The sequence below is a fragment of the Larus michahellis genome, chromosome 5 (genome assembly GCF_964199755.1).
Source record: "Larus michahellis chromosome 5, bLarMic1.1, whole genome shotgun sequence".
NCBI lineage: Eukaryota > Metazoa > Chordata > Aves > Charadriiformes > Laridae > Larus > Larus michahellis.
Window position 1 is genome coordinate 17137090 of NC_133900.1, and position 13246 is coordinate 17150335.

The 13246-nt window shown below is 39.3% G+C and overlaps 1 long non-coding RNA gene across 1 annotated transcript; it reads left to right on the forward strand.

Moving 5' to 3' along the window:
- The first annotated feature begins 4365 nt into the window (after positions 1-4365).
- LOC141743753 (uncharacterized) lies at positions 4366-11596 on the forward strand. The gene is made up of 4 exons (XR_012587190.1): positions 4366-4481; positions 6812-7032; positions 9532-9661; positions 9979-11596. It is a non-coding gene; the product is annotated as an uncharacterized LOC141743753 (long non-coding RNA).
- Positions 11597-13246: the final 1650 nt, after the last annotated feature.

Below are 13246 nucleotides of genomic sequence, written 5' to 3' on the forward strand. Positions count from 1 at the left end.
AAAAAGGGTTGGCGTCCCCTGCCATAGCAGCAGGGCGACGGCACAGCTTAGCCTTTTGCTTTGGTCATTTATATATGGCTAAAGATTCCCTTGCACGATGGATTTTTCCATATCTTTTCTTACTGTACTTACTGCAGTTTTAGAGTTGCTGAATGTTTCAACCTCAATTGCAGACTAAATGGATCCTCTTTCTTTGTATTCTGTTCTGATATTGTTTTCCTCTTCTTTTGGCATACTGCTGCTGGGTTTGGGGAGACAATTTTAAGTACCAAAAGATCAAGAGCTGGGAATGTGACCGTCACAAGTAAATATTCTTAAGATTTTCTCCTGCTACGCTACAAATTAGTGAAGAGGTTTCTACGAAAAAGCAAATATTAATCTTAAAGAAAATGAAGTGGAGGCAACACAACAACAACAAAAATGTACAGTATTGTTTCATTACCTACAAAGATGATGGATAATTCTGCAACATTTTCTTTTTGATTTTAAATACGATCAAGTGTGTGATGGAGAAAGAGGTGCTAACAGCAAAGTCAGAACAGGAAGAAATGCTTTCTCATGGACCTCAAATATTTTTGACCTGACACTCATGACACGCAGTGATATGGAATTTCCAGAAAGAAGACCTGAGTATGAGGCAGCTGTCAGGGGAGAGTGAGGAATGCAGCTGTGTATCGTGTTACGCTCCAACCTTATAAAATGTCCATCTCCCATACTCATTCATAGAGAGAGTTATCAGCAGAGGAGCAGTACAGAAGCTGTGCATTGAACTCTAGGTTTTAAATGGACAATGTTGTCTGCTGGCCTGTTTTATGCGTTGTTGTTAAAGTGGACTTTAAACACAGGAAGAACCGAGCTTTAAGCAGAGGATCTATTCTGCAAACTAATTCTGTAAAAGCCTGAGGAATAAGATGCTAGAGTTGTCTGAGCATCTGTTAGGTATTTGGAGTCATACGTGCTGTCCTTAGGGGAAAATGAAACAGAATTCCACTTTTAACATAAAATCCTGCTACCCCTGCACAAGTGACAGGACTCAGGAAGATGTGCTGTGTTGTATGGTCAAAACGGTCAACAGGTTTATTAACTGAGTGCTACTTGCTGTCCACATACCACTGTTGTCTCAGATCCTGTGGGTACTTGTGTTACTCCTCCAAAGTCAGTGACGTTTGCGTTGACTGCTGATGTAATTGGTGACATGCTCTGAGGGCAATGGGCTGGTGAGTGCAGAGCTGTTGAAAGAAACAGGGCCGAGGACTTTGCAAAGCTGGGAGCCTGGCAATGTGTGATTGTGTATATGAGATCAAAACATCAGATCTAGAGTAGAAATGGAGCTCCAGATCTTCATGAAGCTGCAAATGGTAATAAAAAGTGTATTTTTGGAGATGTTCAGGAGGGATATTCTAAAGCATGTCATTGAATATTCTTCTGACCTCTTATGCATTGAGGCAAAGTCCCCACTATTGCTTCCTCAGTAACTGTGTAATGTTTCTCATGTGTTTTGTCCAGAGATGTTGCAACTGTAGTAATTAATAAGACATCTTTGTTCATAGATGCCCTTTTCTTAGACTCAGTTTCATCTGGCACCGTATTGCCCAATAATTCAGTATTATTATGGTTTTAGAACTTTTTTTCTCATAAGTCTTACTACTTCTATGCCATCAGCATATTTCCCCTGTTTTACCCCATTTCCCACTTCGCCAACAAACACAGCAAAAAGCATTAGTGTTGTTACAATTCCATTGAGTATATTGTAAGTCAATGATCTTCTGCCTTAAAAAGCGCACTCTTTCAGTTTTTAGTCTGTAACAGAACTTTCCTTTTATTTTCTTAATTACTGAATTTACTTTATTGCATTGAATGTGAAAAATCTGTAAAAAGTCTTTCTGAAACTCTGAATCTACCTTCTACCTTCTGTTTCTGTTTTAGGAATTCCTTGCAGTTCTCTAGAGGAGGAGGACAAATCTCATGCTCAGAAATTTCTAGTGAAAATTCTCATGTAGGCATTTTCATGTTGTCTACGTCTCAAATCGTTGTCTTCCCACTAATCTAAAGTAGTGTAGAGTAGTGTGGTTATATATATATATATATATATATATATATATATATATATATAAATTTATATATCTCTCTCCTATATAAAGTACCAAGACTTGGATGTTTTAGTAGAACTTTGTGCACACATTGGGTTCATGCTCTAAAAACATAACACAGAGGAGACTAACTGCAACAGGTTTATTATCTCTGCATCTACCCACAGGGGTAAAAACCCTGCAGTTTTTTGATACATGAGAATGTTTCTCACTGTCACCTCTTGTTTTTCTGAGGACACCTATGCACTATTGTGAAACTCATTAGAAAGCTGGGCTGTTTTTCAAAGCTAGCTGCTCCCTTGCTTGACTGGGGCAGAGGTGTGCAGCAGTAAGTTGTTTCTTTTGTGATTCCTTTTATATTCCCAGGGTCTGCTAGTCCCAAGTATGAACAAATTGTGCCTAGCCCTGCTTGTATGGGTAACGATATTGCTTTTTGCAATGCTACTTGCATTTTTCTTCCTTAAACAACATTTTCTGCCAAACTTTGTCCATCGCTATGTCATAATAATACATAGTGTTACTTTTGTGTGGCTAGAGAGAAACTCGCCATAGATTGGATCTAGCATAATGATGTCTTGACATACACTAGAGTACACACACAACTTCAAAATCCATGGGAAAAGCTCTTCCTAGAGAGATGGAGCTTAAAAATAACCAATGACCTCTGACTCTCCATCTGGCTGCACTTGGTTTAAAGCTGGGCTGTGTAACGCTAGATAAGCAGAGGAACTACACCACCTTTTGTTGTGAGAGCCTTTTATGGCCCAGATGGATTATATGGATGTGTCTGAAAAGCAGAAGAGCTCAGGGACAGGTTAGAAAGATGAGCACAGGAGGGGGAAATGATGCAATTCTTTCAAGTTCCTCTTGTTCCAGTGATAGATGTGCCCTCCAAACCATCTTTTCCACTTTTCCCAGTGTTGTTTCCTCAGTTATCAACATTTTCTCTGCCCAATGATGTGTCCCTGCCAGTATATTGGGCAGACTACTGGCTTTACTTTAATGCTGGATGTTGTTATGCGGATGGGTGGTCCTGTTTCTTGTTGTTATGTCACCATTATCTGACCCTAGAACATTGTAAAGGGGCCTTGGAGCAGATACGCTCTGCTGTAAGTTTACCTCACCTGGATGACTCCTTTTACCCTCCTTGAGTGTTATGGGGTAGTTGATCTGGTAAAAAGTTCATTTTGCTGCCTCCTCTTCTGAAGGAGCTTACGATTTATCCCTCTTGTTGATGCACATACACACGCGTCTTAAACGGGTTGGTAGGTAATCATTATCTTGAAGTGGCAGGCGGTAATTGCTGTATTAAAATTCTATGTAGCTTATTTGCTGTGCAGGACTGCAGCAGAATTGTTATGTACCTCGCCAGCAAGTTGATTAGAGATGCCTCAGGCATCAACTTTTTCCAATTTTTAAAAAATTAATCACGCATAGTTTTCATATTAACTTAGAACGGGGCAAGGGTTGAAAACGAGACAGTTCTTGCAGCACGCTCTGCATGTTCTGTGTCTTTTTATGAGCCCAGTCTAACCTCTGTCTGCTTCTGATGACCCATACCTGAAAGAAGAAAAGGAGAAGTATTGTAATGAATCCACCTTCTCCAGGCAAGATTTCTATTCCTCATAGAAAAGACGCAAATGAAAAAAATATGTCGGAGTTGCTGAGAATTCGTGCTGACCTTGCCAGCACTGGAATGGCTATGGTAACATACGTTAGCATATGTCACGATGTTAACATGGTGAAGGTGGATAACACTGTCTAGCAGAGGTACAGAGTATTTGCATAGTACAAAAAATGACAAATGGCATAACCTAAGCCTGCAGGAGTACTCAGCTGTCGAGGAATCTGTTTCTACATCAAGGATTTTGCTATCTTTGGGTTTGACAAAGTGATTTATTTTCCTCTCCACCGCCAACAGGTGTAGTTGTAATGGTAAAACTTGTATAGACAGTGTCCTCTCAAAAGAATCGGAATTCCTCTCAAAAGAATAGAAAATCTAAAGAGATGCTTTTGCACATCCAATATTTGGGGAACGAGACAGAGGCTCACACGAGCTTTAGTAGACACCCATCTTTACACGGCTGATCGCAACAATTTCAGTGAAGCCGTGTGGATCTTGCTCATCTTCATGTGTTATGAGGAAGTCTTTGGTTTTGGTCCATCAGTAGAGCTGGAAAAGGACGCATGTTGTACCATGTGGCTTTATTTTCCATAGCATTGGGTCCAGATGAGTTTTGAGAACTGACCGAGTCTTGTTGATGTGTTTATATTACAGATGGGAGAGATGTATGCCACCTCAATGAACGTGTGAGAGAAGCCTGACACGGCAATGAACCGGTGTGGATGCACAGTGGCACTGGAGTAGCCACAGCAGCATGGATACCTGGGGTGAGGAGATGCCTGTGTGTGCCTGTGTACACAGTGGTCTGAGGAATTTCTGTTGTGTAGGTTGATTTACATTTGTAAATTAAAGACCTAATGCCTGCCTTTAAACGGTTTGCAGCCTAAATGCTACTGAAATACATAGAACTACTTAGCACGTTTATGTTAAGCAGAGGAGTCACTGGGAAGGCAGCGGGACTTGTGATGTTAGCTGTGAATACAAGAAGGGGGAAGTGGCAGATGGTGAAAATTGAAGTCCCAGGATCCTCCCATAGTCCCCAGTCAATTGGAGTCTATAAATTATTTTCCTCATTTCAAAAGCAGAGTGAAAAATTCCCTCTTGTTTGTTACTCACATGGGGCGAGTTTTGAGAAAATTACCACAATTTTGGGTTAGAAACCTGACGTGTGCTTTAAATTAGCCCATTTTGATGTTTATAATTCATTAAACTGTAATGGTTTTCAAAAGAAACAGTGATGCCACAAGCACAGGATTATGAAGAAAGTTATGAAAAAAACCCAAAAATAGTAGAAGCAGATTACATATTAATAAGGGCTATACTGAACCCAACGGACAAAGCGAGGGTGGACTGCTTGCTACTGAAAACAAAACAAATTGCTTGATAGCCGTGTAAAAATAAAATAATCGGTGCCATCAGCATCTCTGCGGTTACATGCTGAGATTAGTCAGTGATAATTTCATTGGACGAGATTCTGGAATAAGCATAGTTAAATCACATAGGCTCAGCCATGCATTTCATTCCGCACTGCTGTGCAGAAAGTAAATGTAACGATTGCTTCCCTTTTTCTTTCATGCAGCTTGTGTAGTATGATAAATAAATTTACTGTGTTCCTGATTACTGCTGCCACCTGGTAGAGTTACTTTCGCAGTGGAAGTGTTTTATATTATAAGGTTCAGCATTTTCTTGATGGTTCGTGACAGAGGTTGTAGTGCAGCCAACTCACTTGTTTTTTGAAGAGCTGGATGCAAGAGGCTGCTTATGGACTTTCATCCCTGTCTCCTCCCAAGAGAACATGAAGATGAATTTTTTTTCCTTTTTTTAATTTGGTTTCTCTGTTTTTCACACATAATCTACGTACTGGGAGTAACAGTAGAGTTACCAATTTCAGTGTACACAAGTTATTTGCTTCAAAATGAGGATCTGCTAAATTTTGATCCATGAAATCTGTCTGAATGTTGGGTTGGGTTTTTTTATTTGCTATTGGATATATATTGAAAAAATTCATGACTGATAGTCTGCTGAAGTGGTGCTTTATATGTCTAGAAAACTCTACCCGAATAAGCAGGAGTTTAAGAGCTCTGTGAGAACTGAATAGCAATCCAATAGTTGATGCCTTAAACACAGCAAACAGGTATCTCTTAAAGGGTATATTACCTGCTCATTAAGCTCTGAAACATAGATAGACTCTCTGGTGTAAGGTAACTGAGCGAAGAATATATGAATTAAAAGAAATGACACAACAGCAGTGGAAAAAATCCTGCTTATTTTATTCTGACATGCAAATTACCCCATTTTTGGAGACATACCTGAGAGCGGAGTTGGCTCAAATTGAGTTCACTCACAAAAGCGCAGAAGAAGAAGATATTTCACTGAAGTGTAAGTCTAGCGAGATCAGTCTCTCACTGTACTAACGTATCACTTCTTCCTATCTACAGCTCAGACTGGCTCAGCCAGCTTTGTGCTTCGAGAGAGTTTTACTGAAAATGTGAAATGCTACTTGTGTGAGGTTTTCTGGGGGAATTAGTTTGAAATACTTAAGCACTACAAAGGTTTCTGACCTAAATGAATGGTGTAAGAGACTCAGGGGTCTCTTTTACCTTTGGCTTTTTTTTCCACATGGAGAAAACTTAGTGTAATAGTTACAATGTGCTATAACCTGTCTCTCAGAGGTCCCATTCAGAAATTTATCTTCCTCATCTTTGGCATTTAAATTTGACCACTACTTCCTGAGGAATTTAAAAGGGAAATGTTGAGATGTTCATAGTTTAAGTGCATGCAGATGTCAAATTGCTTTGTGAATGATATTCAACATCGTTAGTGGAAAAAAAATAAATCCTAGGATAGAAATCAGTGAAGAATGAGATTGGTTGGTGTTTTTTCTTTTTTCATACGTTTTCCTGAAAGTTGTTGAAAAACACATCTTAGAAAACTTCCCTCTAATCTGAAAGCAGGGAATTTAAGGAGCACAATCTGGTCTTTTGTCTTTATTTTTTTGTTGTTGTTGTGGTTTGTTTTTTTTTAATATGAGTGGGTGGTCTAAAACAAAAGAAAAAAATTAAAGCAAAAATAAAGAAAACAACTTTTTTCTCTCCAGAGTTGAAGTATGTCTGAAAAGGGCTTATGCAAACTCATGGTGGAGATGTGTTCTGGCAATTCAAATGGTGATAATTCAGATGCAACTTTTGTGTCAAGAAACCTCGGGACTGGAGCTGTAGTCGACGCTTCGTGGCCTGCAGGCGGATGGTGTTTGTTGGGGAACCGTGGAGAACTGCTGTGGTGGTGGCATTGAGCTGGTGGTATACAGCAGTTAATGAGGTAACAGGAATGACTACTTTGTTGTGAAAAGAAATGTTCCTAGAAGAGAAAGGTGAATTATACTGACTCGGTACTAACCACAGACCTCTATTCTCACTTTTTTCTGCTAGAAAAAGACTTTGTGTTTTTTCTTTCCCGTAACTTTTAGTTGGGAGCGCACCAAGGGAACATGTCAGGTTATCACAGAAAGGCTTTCAACATGAAGAAGTATGTAACTAATTGATTAAATTATCCAAACCTGGAAAACCGGTGAGATACATTAGTTACAATGTTTGTTTTTCCAATTTTCTTGCCATACTCAGCCAACTTACTGCGTGTGAACAGTAATTCTACAATTGGGCCAAACCGTGATGTCATTAATGTTTTGGAGATGTAGATGAAGGTGAAAGCTGGCCAGCTGGTGGGACGAGGCTGCACCATGTCCCAAAGCAGAGGTGCTGCGTTGTGCCTTGGTGGAGGTGTGTCACTCTGAAGGCTGCTTTTTAGTGTGATTCACCCAAAGCGTTTCTCTTGTACTTCTGTTTGCAATGGCCTTGGAAGCTAAGCCAAAGGGGTTTTTCTGACCGAACAGGTTTTGTTGATATACGCACACTGGGGATGGGAGAGAATGCAGAGATAAGTGCGCAACAACCAAATTGTGTAAATGAACAGTTGTGCCCCTGAGTTGTTCCAGCGGTTCTGTGATTTAGTACTCTCTGCTTCGAGTGAGATTTACTACGCAGTCTGCATCCTCAGAGTCTGTAGCACAGAATTTCATTGTGCTAGATGCATCTGTTAAATACTTCCAGCTTCCTTTATGCATTATTCCAAAAGGAGGGAAATATATAGAATAGGATAAAAAAAAAAAGGTTTTATTGCAGAATAGAAAGAAAGGAGGATTAAAAAAATGGAAAGAAAGAAACCGGTATTTGCTAGTTGGCTGTTCATGTTAATCCTCTTTAACACACACGTGACTTCAGCTGGAAAACCTCTCGCATTTTTCAATCTGTTGTGGAGCAGTGAGCTTAGTGACAGTCATAAGAACATTTGAAAACCTCTAAGCAGTTTCTAGCCCTCTCGGTGTCACTCTCAGACTCTTTGGCTGGCAGACTGGTACTGCTCAGAGACCTAGGACCAAATGATAAATACTAACCCTGCTTCTATATATTTCAAATAGTCTGTTGTACCATGGTTCAAAATGACATGTCAGAAATTGATGTGTGGATTTTAATGCCATTTTTGAAAAGAGACTTAAACAGGTTTTTAGTTCCAAAGTGGAATTTAATAATTTGTAGCATGTGCCACAAAAAACATACCCTGGAATTCCCTGATTTCAGATGGCAAGATATTTCAGAGAAGGTCCTACAAGTCCTGAAAGGACAAAGCAGAGCATAATTATGAAGGCTCGCCCTCTCAAATGACCGTAGAGGTAATAAATTAAAAAAAAAAAGAAAAAAGTAGTACAATAAATCATTTTGTCTCTCGTGCTGTCAAAGTTGGAGTAGGTTCATACATTGCCATTTGCAGTACTTATGCAGATTAATTTTAGATGTCTCAAGGAGCTGGATTTTACTACCATATATGCCCAGAGCTACAGACACGAGGTTATTTCAGTTGTTTTTTCTTTACGGGGAGGTATCTTAAATGGATTATCAGGAAATATGTGCTTACTGAGAACACTTTCACCAACAATTATAGCTCATAAGGCTTGACAGTATGGAGAAACTATATGACAACGGTTTTAGACCTTAAAATAAAAGCTCTGACAACCCAGAAGAAAGATCAAAATGCTAGAAAAGAAAGAAAATGGTCAGGTTTGGGTTCCCCCCCCCCATTAATTTTTCTCTATTATCTAAACATAAAAACTGAAAAGAAGAGCTGACTGCCTGAAATGCTACTGTACGCTGTGCTCGAGTGGAGTTTATTTTTATCTCTTTGGTGGTATCATACTGTCTTTATTTTGCCTAAATTTTTAACACAGGGATACTGATGAACTTTACTGATGATTCCTTTGATATTGTAAGAAATGAGATATGTAACTGTCTGGAAACACCAAACAAGTCATTCAGCTCTTCACAGATCTCATCAATTATGAGAGCTTGGATTTGCTGTGTATAAATGCTTCGGTTAGATTTGTTGCCAATAAATGTTGTAAATCTATAGAAATGGAATGAACGGTGAAACATGGAGAATATATCTGAAAAGCTCTATTTTGCATGATGATTGTGGGATGAGATATCACGAATATGTGTGAAGGATGTATTTTACCATACCAAGGTATTATCCTTAAATCAAATTTTGATTAATTGATGCTGACAGACTCTTCTTCCTACTTGGTTTCCAGGTCCTAGCTAGTATTAATGAGTGCAATGGAAATCTTAATACCGCGTTTTATAAATATAAATGTGTCAGTTACGGTTTCATACACAGCTTCTTTGTTAACTCAAAAGGTCATCTGTAAAATTCACATGTGCATGTTAATTTCAAAGGTATTTCTTTTTTCCTTGTAAAATGATACAGTGAGAATGATTAAAAAGCATCCTGGAAACTGAGACGACATAAGCAGAGGGAAAGCCCTTTGGGGATGGGACCCCGAGAAGCCTGGGAATCTGGTCCACAAATCCTACTGCCACGAAAATTCTGATGGCAGGTAGTAAAACTCAGTGTGAATGTTGAATTGTATTTGAAATAATTTTTTTAAAATGAAGGAACAGTAAAGCAGTGTATAACCGCACTTAGGTAAACCTCACACCAGGTGACATTTGAAAGACAAAACTTTAAAGGGACAACACATGAATGGAAGCAGCCAGGCAGGCTGGGGGAGTGGCCATCAATTTATGCACACAACTGCATTTTCAACATAATTAGCTGTCTAATTGAGCATTATAATTTAACTGACACATTTAAACATGTAATTTATTTGAATGCACACTGCTTGTAATCTGTTTATAATGTTTTGCTCTTCAGGACGCTGTCAGACTCTAGAAGATGCAAATATCCTTCTGATGAACAGAAAAAGAACCAAAAGGAATATATTGAGGAGCCCTGAATGCAGATAAATTTCTGTAATTTCAAATCAGAAGAGGAGTATGGAAGCAGAAAAGCCATGCAGATAAAGTTAAGTACTGAGCATAAATGTAACCAGCATCTTAATTTTTAAATACCAGAGATGTTGTACTGCACTTCATGTTATCAGGTTACTGTGCAAAGCTGACTGGCAGCTAGGTAGGAAAGAGATTTTGGTTACCAAGACGTTTAAATTGCACATCTGTCTTCTCTAGAGGAAAGAAGCATCTGTTTCTTAACTTGATAGATGTTGCCAATAGGTCAAAGTCTATGTAGGGGCAGATTCTGAACCTGAAGTTGATAGGCTACGCTACAAGGTGGCCACTGAAATAGAGGGATTTTTTTAATTCTGTGCTGATCGTGCTGGAGTGGGGCTGGTACCTGCCTGCCATTTTGGCTGCTCTTTCTCTCTTGCAGTCCTGAGAGCAACGCCTCGGGTATGGCTAGCTCTTTTCATATCTGAACAGGGACAAGGGCAATTCCTAGGCCCTGCTAAAATACACACAGAGAGTAGCCTGTCAACCGGTTGCAGAGAAGGGAGATGATAGTCCCTTCATTCATGCTTGCGTACTCCCTGGTGTGCCAAAATGTTCACTTTCTGGGTGATAGCTAAGCACCTGGACATTTTATTTTCAAGGAAAAAACAAACCGATGCATATTTGATTTTGTTCCCAGATTTTTATTTTTTTATTTTTTACTTTCAGGCTTTATATGCTGAACAAAATAGTTGCAGGTTTCCTTTTAACCCAGTAAACTTTTGTACTGTTACACCTCATTATGTATTTTGTGGTGCTGAGTTCTGAATCTGCTGCTTCAATTACAGAAACTGCCAACAGACATATGAGAATCCAGAATATAGAGGCTGAATCACTCCTGCTTTTTAGCTTTGGAATTACTTTTGCATACTCTGACAATTTCCCCTTACAAACCAAGTCAGTGATAGCTACGGTTATGGAATGTAAGAAAGCTAATGCAAAAATTTACTGCCAAAATAGAGAAGAAAACAACTTTTTCAAATCAGAGGTTGACACAATTCCTGGCTTTTCTCCCCACCTTTCTCTCTGCTCTCCACCCTCCCAAGTCAGTGATTATCAGAATTGGAGAAGAGGAAGCAAATGCAAGGCCATGCGAGAGAAAATAAAAATGTATGGGTCTTTTACCCCAAGGAGTTGCAGCTTTCTTTGACAAGACATATTGGCATATTGTGATTTCATGTTATATGAATTTATTATGCTCAGTGTAGCATAAGAGGTTATGGGGGACGTTCTGCCCCTGGTGTACGTGAGGTGAGGAGTTTTAGCTTCAATCTTTAGCCTAAGTGATTGAAAATGGCATTTGTATTGTTTGTTTAAATCAAAAGAAAATGTATGGACCAAGCAGATAATACATTGCACTTCTTGGAGTGGGAAGATTACTTCATTTTCAGATTGAACAAGATGAATTCGCTTATTAGGAGATCCTGAAGCTTATAGAGGTAGATTTCGTATATGTGGGTAGATAATGTTAGGGTGGGGTAAGTTCACTAGATGAAATTAAAACAGGGTATGTAAAAAGCTCTCCCAAATCTTGGGGAAAGCCATCTGTCACTGTGGCTCCGCTGTATTGATGCAGAAGTTCCAAAATACATGGTTGCACGTGCGTGCCATGCAGAAGACAAGAGGAACAGGAACCGTTCCAGGAAAACTGGACTTTGTACCCTTCGTGGGGAGATGAAGGGAGAGTTTGGAAGACGGACAGTGGCTCACAGCATCATTTCTCATTTCCAGTTCTCTGACAGAGTAATTGTCAGGAGGATAAATTTCTATTTTGTCCCCCAGTGCGTCCAGAATAGCTTTTGTCAGGAGAAGCAATATTAGAAATATAATGTGAAATACATTCTGTAAAATAAAATTCTTTACTACTTTGACCTTTCAGTCCTTTGCACTGTGCTTCATGGTGATATCCTCCATTCTGTGAAGATTAGCAAGGCTGTCTGTACGAAGAGGAGAGCCCATCAAAAAACTCTCTACTCTGGCTACAGGATCTGTTGGTACTTTTTGGTACTTTGACTGTTAGTGCCTCTTCTGTTGTTCCTTGATGATAAAAGGAGCAATGAAGCCATTCCCATAGCAGAAGAATAAAAATCTCTGGATTAAACTGCTTTGCGTAGTGTAGGTTTACCCAAACTATCTGGGATAATGGTGGGTACCTGGATCAATGAGTGAGTTCTACGTTATTCATCGAGATTCACTGAGACATGGGAGTTCATTGCCCCCTGGAAAGGGGCATGGAAAAATATGGAAAAATAAGAGGAAATTCTGAATGATTCCTACTTTAGCTCAGAATTTAGAAAGTGCGCTTTTAGTGAGAGAAAAGGTGAGAAATAAAGATGAAAAATGAATAAAGCAATATCTAATGGCAAGATATCCCTCATGTACCAAACTCATTACTGTCATGTCTGAGGAAGTCCCTTTAAATCTATGTTGTTTTCAGAAAACTGAATTGGGGTATTTTCCCTAGTTTCTCTGAAAGGGTTTAATAAATGGAAGTTAGTTAATTATTAATAAAAAAATATACCCAGACAATAAGCATCATCTCTCTGCTTAGACTATATGCCTCTCCAAATAAACATTTATTCCAATTTTTTGTTTAAATTAAGAATAAGTAAAAGCTTGCATTGTGTAACTTGAATAGGAATCAATACAGGGAGCCCCCTGATTTAAATTTCTGTGGCACTTGGACCTATTCTCTGGTAAGCGTTCACATGACTTACAGTGCAGCACCTTTCTGTAGTCCCTCTTTGAGCCTTCTGTCTGCAGGAGGAGTACCTTTTACAGGGAGATATTGTGCTACTGGAAAATGACGATAGTTAACTTCATGTACTGTTTTTACTCGAGTACAGTTTGTACTTTGGCCCATAAAGCTGATGGGGTACCCGTAATGGAGATGTTTATATACTCAGGATTGTATACTTAAGGGGAAGGTCCCCTCTGTGTGTGACAGGTTATGCACTGGGCAGGATTTGCTTTTGCTGTAGAGACAGCTGACTATATACATTTTCTACTCTATGGATTGGCTCCAAATTTCAGTGGAACGTATGCAGGAGAGGAGCAGGAATCTTTTGTCCCATTGAACCCCTCTCTGTGGCAAGCATTCTGGACCCTCTGGAAAAGCAGTATTGCTTATATCA